The 16,852-nt window shown below is 44.5% G+C and overlaps 1 long non-coding RNA gene across 1 annotated transcript; it reads left to right on the top strand.

Moving 5' to 3' along the window:
* The first annotated feature begins 268 nt into the window (after positions 1 to 268).
* LOC133222834 (uncharacterized) lies at positions 269 to 10,972 on the top strand. Its single transcript, XR_009728390.1, has 3 exons — positions 269 to 382; positions 7,993 to 8,134; positions 10,409 to 10,972. It is a non-coding gene; the product is annotated as an uncharacterized LOC133222834 (long non-coding RNA).
* The last annotated feature ends 5,880 nt before the right edge of the window (positions 10,973 to 16,852 follow it).

The following is a 16,852-nucleotide window of genomic DNA, read 5'->3' as shown; positions in this document are numbered from 1 at the left end:
GGTACGGAGGCACATACACACACGAGCCTACACGGTGCGGCCCGGCCTCGGGCGGCGGCAGCCGCTTCCCCGCAAGAGGCAGCGCGCATGCGCTAGCTCGGGTCGGGAGCGCGCCGCGCCCTTTGGTGCCGGTTTGAGGGGCGCCGGAGCAGGCGAGGGTAGAAGGGGTTCGCGGGTACGGAGGACCCCGGCAGGAGCAGGCCCTGGCTCCCTCCCCTCTCTCCCCTCTTCCCCTTCTCCCCCCCTCTCCCGCAGCACGCACGGGAGCTCCGGCCCGTGTACGGCGGCGCCTCCCGCAGCGCAGTGGGTGGTGAGGACACCGTAGACCCTCACCCCGGCGTGCTGTGCCCTGAAGGTCTGGAACCTGCGGGCACCTTAGGATGTAGGTGCTGCCATGAGAAACTCTTGCAAATGCTTGCTCATTAAAGCTCATGTGGGGTTAGCCACACCTGATAAAAAAGCCAAAGGAGTTTTATGCCAGAAGTGCAGAAGACAGCTTTCAGCTTGCCTCAAGCATAATGGGGTTCAGGCCTGTATCTTCATAGAGGTGACCAGACCTTGCTGTCCATCCCTGGAGCAGGCTGGGAATGGAGCACTCTTTAGGCAAAAGGAGGACAGTGCTGCATCATAGTTAGCAGTCACAGCATTCAAACAAAAGCTCTGGGTCACAGTTCTTCCTTCTCAAGTTGTTTATGGATTTTATATTTAGCAGTACTTAGATGAAAACCAGAGATACGCTTAAACAATGTTGCTGACATTTCTCTCAAAGATTTGCAGTTGTCATCTGCAGCGCTGCATAAATAAGGCAGAGATTTTAATTTTTGCCTTGAAGTTTCTCCAGTGGCTGTGAACAATGTGGTGGTGCTACTTGTTAATCAGGTTTAAATGTTGGGTGCAAGCTTTAAATAATACCTCTTGGCAGGGGTCCTACCATCCAGGCAGGGGTGTAATCAGCAAGGCAAGAGGGATGTCCTGATGGTGACAGCCCTTACAGACGATCCCTGGCAGCAGACGCAGGCTGTCAGTGCCACATGCTCCTGAAGAGCACTGAGAATGAGAAGGCAGGAGAGATGAAACCTGAAGCTGTCACCATCACTCATTTCATTTTCCTTTGCTCCTCACCCTCTGTAGGGCCTTAGGGCCTGTGGCTCTGTATATCAGCCACTAGTACCCAGTCTTTCCATTCCAACAACGGACAACTGAAACTCCGTGTGCACCAGTTACTGCTGTTACCCAAGGGGTGATGCTGAGCAAGGTGGACTACAGTAATGGTCCACTGCTAGTAGACTAGCAGTACAACTGATTATCTGCACAGCTTTTGCCGAGACTTACATCATCATAATCTTTTTCCCATGCTTTTCTCTGCTGTTGGCAATCTTGTCCTGCACATTGAGAATGTTGCTGAAAGACCAATTTACTAATCCTCACTTTGTCTTCTCCTTTCTGAATACTGTCTTTTGCCCATCCAGTTACTTAATTCAAAACAAGCCGCTTGCTTTTTGTTTTTGCAGGCTTCCCGTGGTATTTCTCCTACCTTCCCCTGCCTAAGCCCTTGCCATGTCTGGATGCTTCCTCATGTTTTCCCATGAGAAGATAATGCCAGCCTCTAGTGACCATTTCCCAGGAAGCTTGGTGTACACATCTACAAACCTTAAGACTATAGGAGCAGCCATCCTGGGTCCTTCTAGTCCCTTATGTCTTCAAGTGTGGCTATAACTGGACAAATAAAGAAGTATGAAAATGAGGCAACCTCTGTCGATGCCTTTTCCCTAACACTGTCCCAGCTTCCAACTATGTTTGGGAAATTTCCTCAGCTTGTGACTGTGTAATAACCCCCAAAAGGTTTCTTCTCATAGTATTTTTTCTGGTCTCCTGTTGGGACTGTGCAAATTTCTGCCCTCCACAGCCTGTTTTGTTAAGGAATTCCACAGGCTTGCAATCTGTTGTATAAAAACCACCATGCACTGTTTGTTTCAAGCATAATTTAATTTTATGTGCTATAGTTATGAGAAGGTATTTGGATCAATCCCTGCCCATCTTTTCTATGATGCATATGCTTTTGTAGACATCAGTTGCATCTTCCCCTAAATTATATCTAGTTCCACATTTAGTGTGCAAGAAGTCCTACTGGCATAAAAAAAATAAATCAGACACTCTAAATTAAATGATATCCACAAGTAATATATACTTCTCTTTTGAAGCTTGCTTCATTATAATGCCATTATTTGATTTAATCGCATTGATTTTGTAATCTTGCTTGGCAATGTTATGTCTGTAGCAAGCCAAAGAGGCAGTCAGGATGGAGCCGTACCATCGGACCAAAACATGAGTAAACAGAAACCTGTAGTAGGACAGAGAGTGGGACATGGAAAATTACTGTCATAATTTACGGACAAACGCTGTGGCTAGTGTCTCAGTAATAACATGCTGGCATGTATGCTGCTGGCTAATCTAGACAGTGATCAGGCTGTGATAAAAATCCTGTGCTAATAAATATTTCACAAGCTGCTGGTAGGGTCAGAAATTGATTTACAGATCAAAGTGGAAAGCCATGTGTATGTATTCTAATGAATTCTAACAAAAGATCAAAAAAAGGAGTATTATTTTTAGACAGTTTGAAGAAATTGGTTGATGTTATAACAAATATATTGATTCCTGAAGGGAAAGTGTGTGTGGCTTTTTAAAATCTTGTTTTCTGAAGTTCTGCAAGTTCAGAAATTTAAAAGCAAATGAGTAGAAGTGAGAGATTGATTGCAAATTCTGAGCTGTAGCATTCATAATTTGCTTCTAAGCAAAGGGTTTGCTACATCTAGATGTAGGGTGAGATTTATCTATTTGAACATGAAAGCATCTGAGCTAAACACTGCAGAGCACTATTCCTGAATCATGTAGGAGGAGGAATAACTAAATGTAATGGTGCAGTTCATGTGACTAAATGCAGAGGTCCCCTTCAAAATGCGATGAATCATTTCCACATTGTAGGTGTCCAGAGCTTACACATGAATCCCACTTACTGTCTATTACAGCTTGTCCCAGCTTAGGCATTTCCTCAAGGGTGACTGCGAGCTCTCCTTGTCCTTGTCAGTTCATAGTCACTTGGGAATTGCTGCCTTTTAATCTGGTGGTTTTAGTGTCAGTCACACTACCATGAATCTGTCATGCAGTTCTCCAGACTGTCTTTATGGAAAAAATGCAGTTTCCCTGATAACATTGCTGAGGAGCAGAATACCTGGAAAGTGGGGGGCGTTTCTTGCCTTCAGCCAAGGCTGTGACTGTCATCCATACAGCTTCTACCCCATCAGCCCTCCTTGGGAATCGCATCTTTCACTGAGCAGTGGCGTGGCAGCAGTGTGGTCTTCACACAGACCAGTTACTTCCGTGGTTGTCCAGATGCTCTCACTAGGCTAGGTCTGCAGTTAGTGCTGCCACAGCTCTGCAGGTATTGCTGTCTGCCTGCATGAGCAGCACCCTTCCTTTGGTGAGAGCAGTTATGCCTTTGCAGATGCACCCAGTGAGGCGAGACTGTGTAGGGTTGGCAGTAGGAACTGGCAGATGGCAGCGAGCTGTGACAATGGGTCTTGGCACTGAGGTGAGAGTTTTGGCAGTAAAGTGAAGTCAGATGCCGGAGGATAGTGAAAAGTGGCAACTGGCAATCACTGCTGGCATGGTGATAAGGCTTTGGCAGTAAGAGGAGGTTCTGTGCTCCCTGTTAAGAAAAAGTGACTCTTAACAGTAAGATGTGATACTGTTGCTGACATTGGCGAAGTATTTTTTTTTGGCAATGCAGGTCTCCTTGCAAATAGATCTCTTCTGGGGTTACTTAGAATAGAATAGACTATCTATCTCACTTTGAATGATCATCTAGTCCAACTGCCTGGCTACTTCAGGGCTGACCAAAAGTTAAAACATGTTACTAAAGGCATTGTCAAAATGCTTTTTAAACACTGACGGGTGTGAGGCATTGGCTACTTCTCTAGGAAGCCTGTTCTGGTGTTTGACCACTCTCTTGGTAAAGAAATGCTTCATAAAGCCCAGTCTGAACCTCCCCAGTGCAGTTCTGAGCCATTCCCACGTGTTCTGTCACTGGATACCGGGAGAAGAGATCAGCACCTCCCTCCTCACTTCCCCTCCTCAGGAAGCTGCTGAGAGCAATGAGGTCTCAGCCTCCTTTTCTTTGAACTAGGCAAGCCCATGGTCTTCAGCCACTCCACAGGACATTCTATTCGGCCCATTCACCAGCTTTGTTGCCCTGCCCAGCACTACACACAGCACTCAAAGTGAGGCTGCCTCAATGATGAATACAGTGGGATAATCACCTCTTTTGGTCTGCTGGTTATGCTGTGTTTGATGCACCCCAGGATGTGGTTTGCCCTGTTGGTTGCCAGGGCACACCACTGACTCCTACTGAGACTGCTGCCCACCAGAACCCCAGATCCCTTTCTGCAGGGCTGATCTCCAGCTACTCCTCTCCCAGTTTACACTTGTGCCCAGTATTACACTATCCAAGGTGCAGAATCCAGCATTTCAACTTGTCAAATGTTGTTGTCCTGTTAAACATGGTCCAATACTTCAGTCTATCTAGATGCCTCTTCAAGGTCTCCTGTCCCTCAAGAGGGTTAAACAGCACCTCCTGGTCTGGTATCACCAGCAAACTGGCAAGTGATGCACTCAACTCCTGCATCCAGATCATTGATAAGCAGTTTGAAAAGAACTGGCTGTAGAATTGAACCCTGAGGAACATGGCTGATGACTGGCCACCTGCTTGAAGTAGCCTCATTCACTACAACCCACTGAGCCCTGCCTTTCAGCCATTTTCCATTCCACACACTGTAAACCTGCTTGTCCCATAGCTAGATGGATGTTGTGAGGGACAATATCAGAGACCTTGCAAAAATCCAGAAAATCCATCCACTGCCTTACCTCCATCCGGGAGGTGGATGACCTTATCATAAAAGGATATCAAATTAGTTATATAGGACTTTGTGAACCCACACTGACTGTGCCTGGTGGTTGCACTATTCTTTAGATGCCTTCCAATCATACCCCAGATAATCTTCTCCAGGAACTGAGGCGGGACTAACAAGTCTGTAGTTCCCTAAAGTCTTTCCTCACACCCTTTTGTAGATCAGAATAACACCGGCTAGCTTCCAGACAGCAGGGAGCTCCCCAGGCACCCAAGACCTTTGATAGATGATTGAAAGGTGTCCTGCCACAACATCCATTAGTTCCTTCAGAACTCTGGGGTGAATCCCATCAGGCAGGCAAACATTCAGCTCATGCAGATGGTCCCTTACGATTTCAGTGTCCATAAACGGAAAGTCACTGTTCCACTCGTGTTCTATGTCGGGGCTTGTGCTCTAATGCTAAGTGGAGAAGACATTTGTCTTCAGCCAGTTGAGGTATTATCAGTCTTTGAGGTATATTGATTAATCAGTAAACATCATAACTGTTAATCAGTTACATCTTAGGCCTCCAATCTAAAGGAGAAGTCAGACACATAATAAACTATAATTATTTTAAAAGCTATTTTATATGCAAAAAGCTAAAACTATTTCCCAAAGACTTCGCAAAGAGTTATCTACAACAACCAGGAAAAGTAAACAGGAAGTACTTCTGCATCTTGTGATGTGGGACTTTTCCAGCATTGACCTAGTGCTTTTCTTCTAACATCATTATGGCATTGACTGTGGAGTCAAGAGAGCTTACAGTGGTGCAAGCCAAAAGGCTGTATGGAGCCCGAATGTGGATGTTTGGGGGGCCTCAGTACTGCAGCTGAAGGCAGCAAGACACTGTTCTGAAATGCTTCAGTAGCAGAGACTGCAGCTGCAAACAGATTGCTCATGCCAGGAAATGCATAGTGTTAGGAAGGCTGGGCATGTCAGTGCATGGGGCTTGGAGGTGAAATTACCAGTGTGAGACTGAAGAGACATTCAGACAGAGCCCACTGAAGGACAGAAACTAACACCAAGGGAAAAATGAAGAAAAGAGCATCTTAAAAATTAATTTGATTTTCATTTTTGAAGTTTGTATTAATTTCAGGGGAGACTAAAGATGGGGATGTGTTGTGTATTATGCTGGTTTTTGCTGGGGTAGAGTTAATTTTCTTCGTAGTAGCTGCTATGGGCTGTGTTTTGGATTTGCTCTGGAAACAGTGCTAATAACAGAGGGATGTTTTCGTTGCTGCTGAGCTGTGCTTTCACAGGGCCAAGGCCTTTTCTGCTCCTCGCACAACCCCACCAGCGAGCAGGCTGGGGGTGCACAAGGAGCTGGGAGAGGACACAGGTGGGACAGCTGACCCCAACTGACCCAAGGGATATCCCACACCATATGGTGTCATGCTCAGCATAAAAGCTGGGGGAAGGAGGAAAGGGAGGACATTAGGAGTGATGGCTTTTTTCTTCCCAAGTAACCATTATGTGTGATGGAGCCCTGCTGCCTTGGAGATGGCTGAACACCTGCCTGAACATGGAAGTGTTGAGTGAATTCCTTGTCTTGCTTTGCTTGTGCACAGGGCTTTTGCTCTACCTATTCAAGTGTCTTTATCTCAATGCACAAGTTTTCTCACTTTTCTCACTTTTACTCTCAGTTGCTGGCTGGGGTTAAATCACGACAGCATTGAGTTGATGATGACTTTATATTTGTATCTTTCTGTTGCCAGAAGACAGCTTGTTTCTTGTTTTAGTCTCTTGCGTCAAAATTCCAAATTCTGACAAAAGAAAGCAAGGCACATGCTTAACTGCTTTGCTGGGTACAGATTGCAATCAGCAACATTCTTTCAAACTCCACTCTGAAGCTCGCAAAGTAAAGGCTTCATCCTGCCAAGCAGCAGTATTAAATATCACATGGGGGCCATCATAATTCAGTTCAGAGTAGCAAACAGCATTTAAAGTTGAAGTAAACTCGTGATGCAAATGCACAAGTAAGTACAGATGGGATGGTGATGGCTTTTTTGTCGTTAAACCCCAAGTGAAGGGGTGAGAGCCCTGACTTCTGCTGCTAGTCCTGCTTGTTTGAGCATCACAAGCTAAAATATACAAATATCATTTGGAGCAAGGAACAGAACTTTTTAGGACTCATAAACTGCTGGGAGCCCTTACCTTACTATGCTACGCATGGGTCGCCAATTGCTTGTCCCTTCTCCCTGGTCCCATTAATTTTGCACTCTCTGCTGCACATTGGCACTACTTCAGCAGGACGGATGGAGAATACTACTGCTGTAGCCTATTTTGTAGCATGAGTTGGCATTTTACTGAGAAGTACAATTCAAATTCTTCTCTGAAGAGGGCCTAAAGCTCAGATTTCTCATGTCCTGGGGAAGTGATGTAACCCCGGGGGTATCACGTTATCTCCTCTGCTGCAGGATGTCAGAATTTTCTTTAATGAAAAATAAAGGAAAACGCTAATGTTGTAATTTTACAGTTGCTCAGAGCATTCAGTTATGCTTAGTCTTGTTATTTCTGTGCATCAGCCTTCAAATAAATGGTATGTTAAGAGGGAAGTTTTAACCCTACATCTTGACATACAGAAGAGGGTTTCCTTCTCTTGCATGTTTGTTAAGGAATTCTAGCTGGGTTCTGCACTGAGCTCCAGGTCTGCAAGGTAAGCTGTGCTGCCAGCAGGCTGAATGTACTGCTGTTACCCTGGAGGGAGTTCAGGAAGAGAGACTGCTGCAGAGGCAAAAGAGAGGCTGTGTTCCAGGAGGTAGAAAATGCAGGAGGAACAGAGCAGAGAACTTGGCACAGGTTTGTGGAATAAAGAGAATCAGTGTGAGGGACAACAGTGCTGGTTCACAACCACCCAGCAACATCCAGCATGTTTGCTTGTGGGTCTTTGATTCTGTACAGGGTTATGAGCACTGAGCTCCCCAGTCCCTGCAGCATTGGTCAGATCTGTGTCTGGTTCTGGAGAGATGCACGTGCCCTTCCCTGCAAAGATTCCTTTGCAGATGCTTAACAGGGAGTGAATGTGGTCTTTGCATTTTTGCTGCCACAGAGTGAAGACGATTCCAGGGAGATGGACAGCTCAAGCAAATGAAGGGGAGAAACAGTCCTCATCCATATGGTCTCTAGTCAGCTCTGCATCACATGTGCAAGTAAAGGTGTGAAAGGGAAAAGAAACAGGGAGAGATAAGGAGGTAAGAGAAACTCCTGCATTTTTCGTGAGTTTCTGTTCATGCAGTTTGCAGTCTTTGTGATAGTGACCATTAGCTGCTACAATCAGTCAGCTGTTCTCACTACAAAACTATTTTAACCCTGTTGCATACACTTGCAAAAGTAATGCAGATCATTGTTTTTAACACTGGTATTGTCCATTTAATTGTAAGGAAATGAGAAGGAGCAGCTGTGCCAACGTATTATTATGAATGTATTTGAAACCAGTGGGTAATCTACACAGTTCAATTCTAGGGATTCCCACGTCCCCAAGCCAGCAATCTCAGAGATTTACATTTTAATTGATATTTTATTCTGTAAAGGAAAATAAAAGCCCTCAGCTACCCAAGTCCTTCCAATTAATTAGACACAAAATACTCCATAAAGATTAACAGTGCCCTTATCCCAGGAGTGCTCAAAAAAAAAAAAAAAAGGCACTTTAGAATCTGTAAGATATCAGTACAACATGTGTAACAACTGCTCACAATCCACAAAACAACACATGCATTTGCACAGTAAGTAATTACTCATTAGAACTGTCGGGTGTGGCATGTATTTGCGCACATATGGCATCCCTAATTTCTATTGCCTGCTTTAAGTGCATAGTTCTTATGAGGGCACACTGTTTGGTTAAGGGATCTATCAGTATGTAGGCTCTGCTCCATAAAACAATATTCACATCTAGTTTTCCAGTTGCAGACTGACAGAATCAAGTCATGGCTGTATGTACATGCTTTTGCAATCTTGACGTCCAGGTGATTTTCAAGCCAGTGCCATTTTGCTTTTGTGTTCTGCATGCATGAGCTAGTCCTACCCTGAATCCTCTAAATGTACTGAACTGCAAAGTAAAATTGCTGAGAGCTTGCTTCAGTACCTGAATGGATTTCTTCAGTCATGTATCATGGCCCTGGAAGCCTGGAGCACCTCCCTTAGAGCCATGAGATCCTCCAGACATTGTGGAGCCATCACTGGTCATCCCATGTCAGCCAGGCAGTATAGTCCCACCTACCATGCTGTGTCTTGTTCTGCTGCTCCTTAAGTGTTGATGGATGAGAATGCAGCATTCATCTTGTTTGTCAGATTTATCATATGCTCTGTGTTCAGTCTCCATACTCAATGCCTTTACATAATGATGAGCCGTCTCTGTGATCTAGTGTCCCAAACCACAACTGCCAGCAAACACAGAACCAAACAGTGTGCAGGCCCTGCAAAGCCATATGGTTTGGCAGAATAACACAGCTTCTGCCCTTGAGCCTGCTAAGAAGTCTCACAATGCACTACAGGGGAGTGCCCTCCTGGAAGGAGCTCTGCGTTCCCATGGAGTGGGTGGGTTTGCCCCTACGAGCTGCCACAAGACTCTTTGCACAGCATGAGCTCCAATAACAGTTGATTTGAGCCTGTTAGGCATGGGAGCAAAGGGCGTTGACTGTCTCAACATGGCATCCACATGTGCAGATGTGTGCCTACTTTCTAATATGGACCTGCCTCATACAGATAGTTATTTTTGTACCTTGCATTGGGGGGGGGGGGGGGAGGGGGTCAGGCAGCCTCTGGCACAGCCTTTGGCAGATGCTGCTGTGTGTGCATTTGGGCATGGGCCTACCCCCTTAAGATGTTCCAGTGTAAACTGAACTACACTGGAAGGACTGAGTGTCCAGATTTCAGTTGGTGACATTCTTCATTGTTAGGAGGAAATACCACAGAAAAGGTAACGAAGAACCAGAATACCGTCTTCAATGGTACCTCCTGTCTAATGTTTGCAAATGGCCACGTAAAAATGGGGATTTCCTGCACTTATTTCCAGGCGTGGGCATATCTTCTCAAGGATGCCAAAACATGTATTTATGGATGAGCACAATTGGATGAAAACTCCTAATAGAACCAGCGCCTTGCCTAGTTAATAAAAAAGCTGTTTTTAATAATAACATAGCAACAAAGAGTATGAACTAAATTAGAAAATCATCTGGGTTTACTATTCAAGAACTCACACATAATCATCTTTTCCCCTTTGAATGAGCTTTGACTATAGCGTATACATGAATACTTTGGCTTAATTTCAGCTCAGAGATTTAGAAGTGACTGAAGTAAAGAGCTGAGAAGGAAAAAAATCTTGCAGCATTTCTCCAAAAAAACAAACAACAAGCCAAAACCCAAATATACGTGAGAAGTAGAGCCAGTTCTCAAGAGGAACGATCAGTATTGGTGCCACAGGTATTAGCTTATGCAGCACAGTAAAACTGGGGTTTGCCCATGTCCAGAACCAGCCCAAGTCCAGCAAAAGTAGGCAGCATCTGCATTGCACCCTGCATTATGACTGCCACATTCCTGCAAGTTCCCTAGCAGAAGTGCTTGCAGTCTGGCTCAGATGAGACTCCTCACAACTTCACAACATGCACACTTTGCCTACTACCTGCCCAGTCCTGCATGTCCTGAGTCAGTCACGTTTGCTGGCTGCTGCAGCAGTGTTTGCAGACTCATAGTGTCCCCCGTCAGATCTGATCTGCACGTCTCCAGTATTTTCCTCAGGATATCCAGTGGCTGGGTCTGAACCATCACGCCAACCAAACTGCCCAATGCTTAGAAGTAAACAACAAACTGAAAGTGAAGCCCTTTGAACCCACCCAGTAGCCCTGCCTCAGCCCTCCACAGGGCTTCCTAGTTCAGGTCTAGTGTGGGACAAAGGCAAGAAACCTGCCTGAGAAGGAACCAGAACTCATTCCCCAGGAATCCTGAGTGCTGGCCAATGCCATGCAGGGTTGTTAGTGTGACTGTCATTTTTGCTGTCTACATCTGTGTTATCTAGATTTTAGGGTTATCCACCTTGAGTAAGAAAACCAATTATGGTAATGGTCAAGCACTGGAAGAGGTTACCCAGGGAAGCTGTGGACTCTCCGACCTCAAAGCTATCAAAAACCCAACTGTACATGGTCCCCAGCAACCTGACGCTGCTGGAGGGGCTCAGAGCGGGGGGGTTGACTAGATGATCTCCAGACCTATACCTATTCTATAGCCTTATGTTACATTGGCAGCATTTCACATCTTCGGTACATCTGGAAAGATGCCCAAATCTGTGAAGAAAATACACCCTGGGGAGCCACTGTGGTGCCAGTGCTGTATCAGTGCTGCAAATCATGTCCTTCCAGTCCTGGCTGCAAACATTTTGCTCTGTAAGCCATGTCACCCCTAAGAGCTATTAGGGTAGAATTACATGCAACACATCTCCAGAGAAGCTGGATTCTCCTCTATCAACACAACAGGTTTTTCTTGTAATTCTACAGGTGTAACTGATGTGGCCTTGGGGAAAACATTTTAATTCCTGTGCTGTTAGTTCTGGCAAACCTTCATATTCTGCTGGTTTGTGACCCTGGTTCTGTAAGACCTGACACTCTTTATTTTATTGTCCTACACAGTCAGCTATGTTTAAAAAGTGGAAATACATTAATAAGGTTGAGCCACTACATGTGTTTGCAGTGTTTGGCATCTGTATGTTGTTTCACACAGATGGGCTCCAGTCCAGCTGAGCTCTCGCTGGGTGCTGCTGTAGTGTAGGTGTCATCGTGTGGAGGTCTCCAATACTGACTGGGCTGTACTGAGCCACTTACCTTGGAACAGAGAATATCAGTGATAGATTGAGTGGTTGAGTGATTTCCCACAATGCAGAATTTGTATTACGAAATAATACTGATTTTGGCATAAGCCTCTACTGCTAAAGTTTGAGTATGCCTAAAGCTGTAAGCTAAAGTTAATGGTCAAACCCCTTTGTTTGTGGGATAAAGACAAGTGGTGAAGTTCATGATATAAACTTGGAAGAGATAAAACCCCAACAGCCAAACAGATGAGATAGCAGACAAGGAGGGTAAAGCTGTCAGTCATAATGCACAAAATGGAGTTACACTAAATTAGCATTTTCCTTGGAAAGTATCAGGAAGATAAAGTTAGTATAGTGCAGTAAGGGGGAGATAACTTATGTATCACCATTATCTACTAGAGCTTGTTAAAAAATAACTAGTCATGTGAAAAAAATCACCCACTGAGGGAGCCAGTTAATCTGCAGACTATTTAAGGAGCTAATTAAAAAATAATCTGAATAATTTTGAACTTGAACAACTGCTTGAACCCTGAAGAAGTTCTATTTAGTCTGAAAATCCCCTATCATTTTACCCATAATTAAAATGGGTGAGTGACATGACATGGGGAACTACAGGCTCTGTAGTCTGCCCTGAGGAGGAACTGCAGAGAAGATGCGGTGTATGGTACCATACCTAGTGCCAATCAGTAGGATCAGGGCAGATGCTGCCCCAGTAGGAGGGTTATGGGATGGATGTGGCTTCTTCCTAACCCTGTTGAATGTGTATGTCAGGTCACGTAGTATTTCCTGCTGGCAGGAACAGAAGGCTTTCCAGCTCTGCACAGTGCTGGAAAGTCTCTGTAGCTTCTTACACCTGATACATTTTGCTGAGAAGCCAAAGAGAAGACCAGGCGTTACGTCAGGAACCCAAAAATCTACATCTGAAACAAATTATATCAAATACATTTGGACAAAATTACAGATTGGGTTGATAAACTGAAATAATTTCTTGATATGACAGACTTTTGAAAGGCGTAAGATATTAAATATGTATTCATTACCTTTGATACAGAAAATTACAGCACATGAGTACCTTTCATGCTGATTCCCAAGCTGCTCTATATGATTGATTGATGGCTTGGCTTCATGAACGAAGATTTGGGAAGGGCTTTACCCATGCTTACTACAAGCACGATGACCAAGGGCATGTGGGATATGCAATCTGGTTGGAAAAAAGGCAGCTTAGGCAATCAGGGAGTGTCTGACCAGGACTGTCATCTCCTGAGCGATCCTGAGCTACCCATGCGCTGGTCCGTCCACACGCAAGGTTGGATCTGCAGCTTCCCATTCACCCTGTCATCTACTGTTTCGACCCTCACCTGTCCATACAGACAAGTGAGAGTAAGCCTTCCCAGCCTGCGCAGTGGATTTTTTAGGTGAGGCACATCTTGCACAGAACTGGCCCCAGCCTTTACACCTGAGGTTCAACTGCCACAGCCTAGTTAACTAGGATGGTGACAGCAAAGTCCTCAGGCGTAGGTTTTGTAAGAGTGTCCTTCTCTTAGATGGAAGACCTTACAAGGCTAGACGAGCTCCATCTGCCCAGGTCTGGAGACAGGAGTTTTCCTTCTCCTGTGAGGAAGGCCTGTCTTCACTAACAAAGATTCAGGAAGGGCTTTAGCCCACACATTCTGAACAAGACTGCACAGGTTCAGACCCCTGGTGCGTATGCTTGGCTGAGGAGCCACTGGTGCGAGGCTACCCTCTGTGGGCTTGTGACTGAACGCCTCTAAGTCAGAATCATGCCTTGACGCTTGATGTTGTGCTGTTGCGTCATCGGTTGCTCGAGATTGACCCAGGAGATGATAGTCTTGTTCAGAATGCTGCTCTATATATGACACTAACAACAGCACAGCTATTTGGTGGAAAAAGATTATAAACTTAGGTTATTCAGTAAAGCTTTTGCTGAGCAGAATTACATTAGTATATAATGACATTTTCACATTAGAAGAAAAAGTCAAATAACAAACAGCCAAGTCAAGCAAGACAGGTAATATCTGCAGAAAATGTGATGCTGCCCTTCAGATATTCAGCTTAATATCTGTGGGCTGTTGTTGTGCATCAGGATCCTAAAGCCACAAAGGGAAAACTAGTCTTTGCAACAGAATCATAGAATAGCTTGGATTAGAAGGGACCTTCAAATGTAACCTAGTCCAATACCCCTGCAATGAGCAGGAACACCTTCACCTAGATCAGGTTGCCCAGAACCACATCCAGCCTGGCCTTGAACATCTCCCAGGACGGTGCATCCACAGCCTCTCTGGGCAACTACTCCAGTGCTTCACCACCCTCATTGTAAAGAGTTTTTCCCTCACATCCAGCCTGAACTTCCCTTCTTTATCTTAAAACCATTGCCCCACATCTTATTGCAACTATTAGATTATATTTTCTTATCTAGATGTACGGTAAATACACAGACATTTTTGATTTGTAAAAGAAATACAACTGGAAAAAGCTATTAAAGGAATGTCACAGTGGCAACAATCTTTAACAGTTATCATGATTAAACCTGCAAAAACCTAGCTATTACCTGACGAAAGAAACAAGGTGCCTGTGTAAACCTTGCTCTGCATTGCGCAATAGGAAACAGGAGTAACTCCACCACAGTCTAAAATACAGGGCATGAGTTAAAACAGGCTATACAGTTTCTTTAAAGGCAATAGATGTGACCAGCCTGAGGCACTGCAGAGGGCAGGGTGTAATTTCTTCCTTTGTGAGGGAGAGGGAGGTGTATGCCTCCATGGCACTGCCAGTGCAGCCGATGTCAGCGAGGTGGAAGAATTGCTGAGGTTCCCATCTTGTCCCATCAGTGCTAATGGAACCACTCAGGTGTTACTGGATTATTGCACCACACACACCTAACACAGTGTATGCAGGCAGCTCTTCAGAAATTCACAGTAAATCTGTAATATTCTCTTAAAAGGGGAGAGATTTGACAAGTACCTGATGGGAGATAATAATTTAAAGGTTGTCAGCCCTAATGCATGCAGATACACACCGACGTAAACACTATGCACTTGCTGATTATTGTTTCTTTTTTATTATATTACCTCCTGAGCTTGTAACAGGATTCTTTCCTTTGCAGCCCATGGGGATTGGATATGTCCTTACACAGAGCCTGTCTCCAGACAGCATAAAGCAGTTCTTCCAAAGCAGCAGAACTGCTCAGTAAGGACTTGACTTTGCAGATGCAAACAGTACACTGGTATTTCTGAAAGTTAGTGTTTGGGATAACCTTTAACTGGGATGCTTTAATTTCTCATGTTCTTAACCAGGTCTTGCAGTTCCCAACCTTTAAGGTAAGTAATCCGACAGCCCCGCAGGTCTGACTGCACCGAAGCTCAGGGTTTGTTCATGCTTGTAGTGTATACTGGTTGTCTGTATTTACATTCTGACAGGACGCTGAGTCAGCATCTTCCTCCAGTATGGCTGGGCTTTCTGCATACATCCCTAACCTGCTGCACAGAAAAGAGATGTGGAAACAAAAAGTTGAAATTCTTGAAATAAATAGGCCTGCAGTTTCCCTTTACTTCCCAAAGAAGATTCAAGAAGTCTGTGAGGTCCCCAAGGTTACTCAAGAGCTTAAACTACATCATCTTCCAGAACAGAGTGCTCAGCACTGTCTAGGAAAATGCCCACATTTCAATGGCATTGCTAACATGAGTGAATTGACTAGTTTGTCAGCTGACGTCAGGAAATCCCTCAAGAAGTTGTTCTGTCATTCAGTGGAAGGCTTGCTGACATCAGTTTTAATTAGAATTTGTCTGAACCTGCTATCTCAGGCGTATGGATTACAAGGTTTACTAAAGGGTTCCAGCCACAAGTCCAATGGAAAAACTTTCAGTGTAAAAACCTAGGAAAAGCGAATTCCTTTCCCAGTAGAAGCACAAGGAATTACTAAAACAGATAATTTTGGAACACAGTGCGTCCCAGGATCTCAAACATAACCTTACTTTGTAGGACATAACAATGAGCTTGATTCACTGGGGACTACAAAGGAAAGAGGAGAATGTTCTTCTAAAGCACTTCATTGTCTTCAAGAGGTTTTTTAATTGGATGTACTGTGCAGGGTAAGAGTTGACTTCCAGTCAGTTCCTTTGAGTAATTTACTCTTTAAAATGTCCAAAACATCATTTACAAAAGGATCATGTCTGAGAGCAATGTTAACCTGCAGTTCAAATGTGAACTGTCACCAGGCTGTTCCCTACCATATTTCCAGGCATGGTGCACATGAGGCTGATTCCTTCATTACATGTTAGTCCTCCTCAAGTGTGCTATGACTAAAGGCAGTGCTGGTCTTACCTGGCTATACACAGAGTGATGTGAACACTTGGACCCAAGAATGACAGAGAGAAAGCTATCTTGAACTGTTAGCACTTCTTCTCAGGCTGTGGAAGCAATATTGACTTTTTTATTCCATGATATCTCTGCCAGCAGGCAGCAGGTCAATAAAGATTGGCTTTGAGCCCAGATCAGATCTTGTTAACTTTAGTCCCAGGCAGATCTGCAGTGTAATCTGGATCAAGAGTACACAGCAACTTACAAACAACAGCATTAATGTGCCTGTAATGGATTTACTTTTATTTTTTCTATTAACCGATGATGTCAGAATGGATTCTGCTTTTCTGTAGTCCTTCTTCCCATGTGCAGTGAGCCGCTGCTGAAAAACATCTATTCTTTACATTTTCCCTTGCTAGATTTTTCTGTAGTGGTAACAATGACTCCACACACAAATGAGGTTCATGTAAAGGGCACCAGCATAAAGGCCACATATGCTTATGAGCAATCATTTTGAAGGCTTAATTTCAGGATGTGCTGGAGTATAAAGGGGTGATACTGCAGTTACAGGTACTGCACTCATTTTCAATGCAAACAAGATGGTAGCATTGATTGGGAATGTATTTGGGATGACTTATTACCTAGTTAGCAGTACCTAGCACAACACACTTGAAATAAAAGCTATTCACTAGCCTATTATTAGCAATTCCTTGGGTCTGAAGTTAAACATTGCCACATACATCAGACAAAGGCCAAGTCTTAAGGCAGGTGACTCCAGCACAGCCTCAAGACTGCA

Source organism: Neopsephotus bourkii, unplaced genomic scaffold, assembly GCF_033783945.1.
Source record: "Neopsephotus bourkii isolate Nb327-2 ecotype Australia unplaced genomic scaffold, CSIRO-AGI_Nbou_v1 NB_1624, whole genome shotgun sequence".
Classification (NCBI taxonomy): domain Eukaryota; kingdom Metazoa; phylum Chordata; class Aves; order Psittaciformes; family Psittacidae; genus Neopsephotus; species Neopsephotus bourkii.
This window is presented reverse-complemented; position numbering and strand designations above follow the sequence as displayed.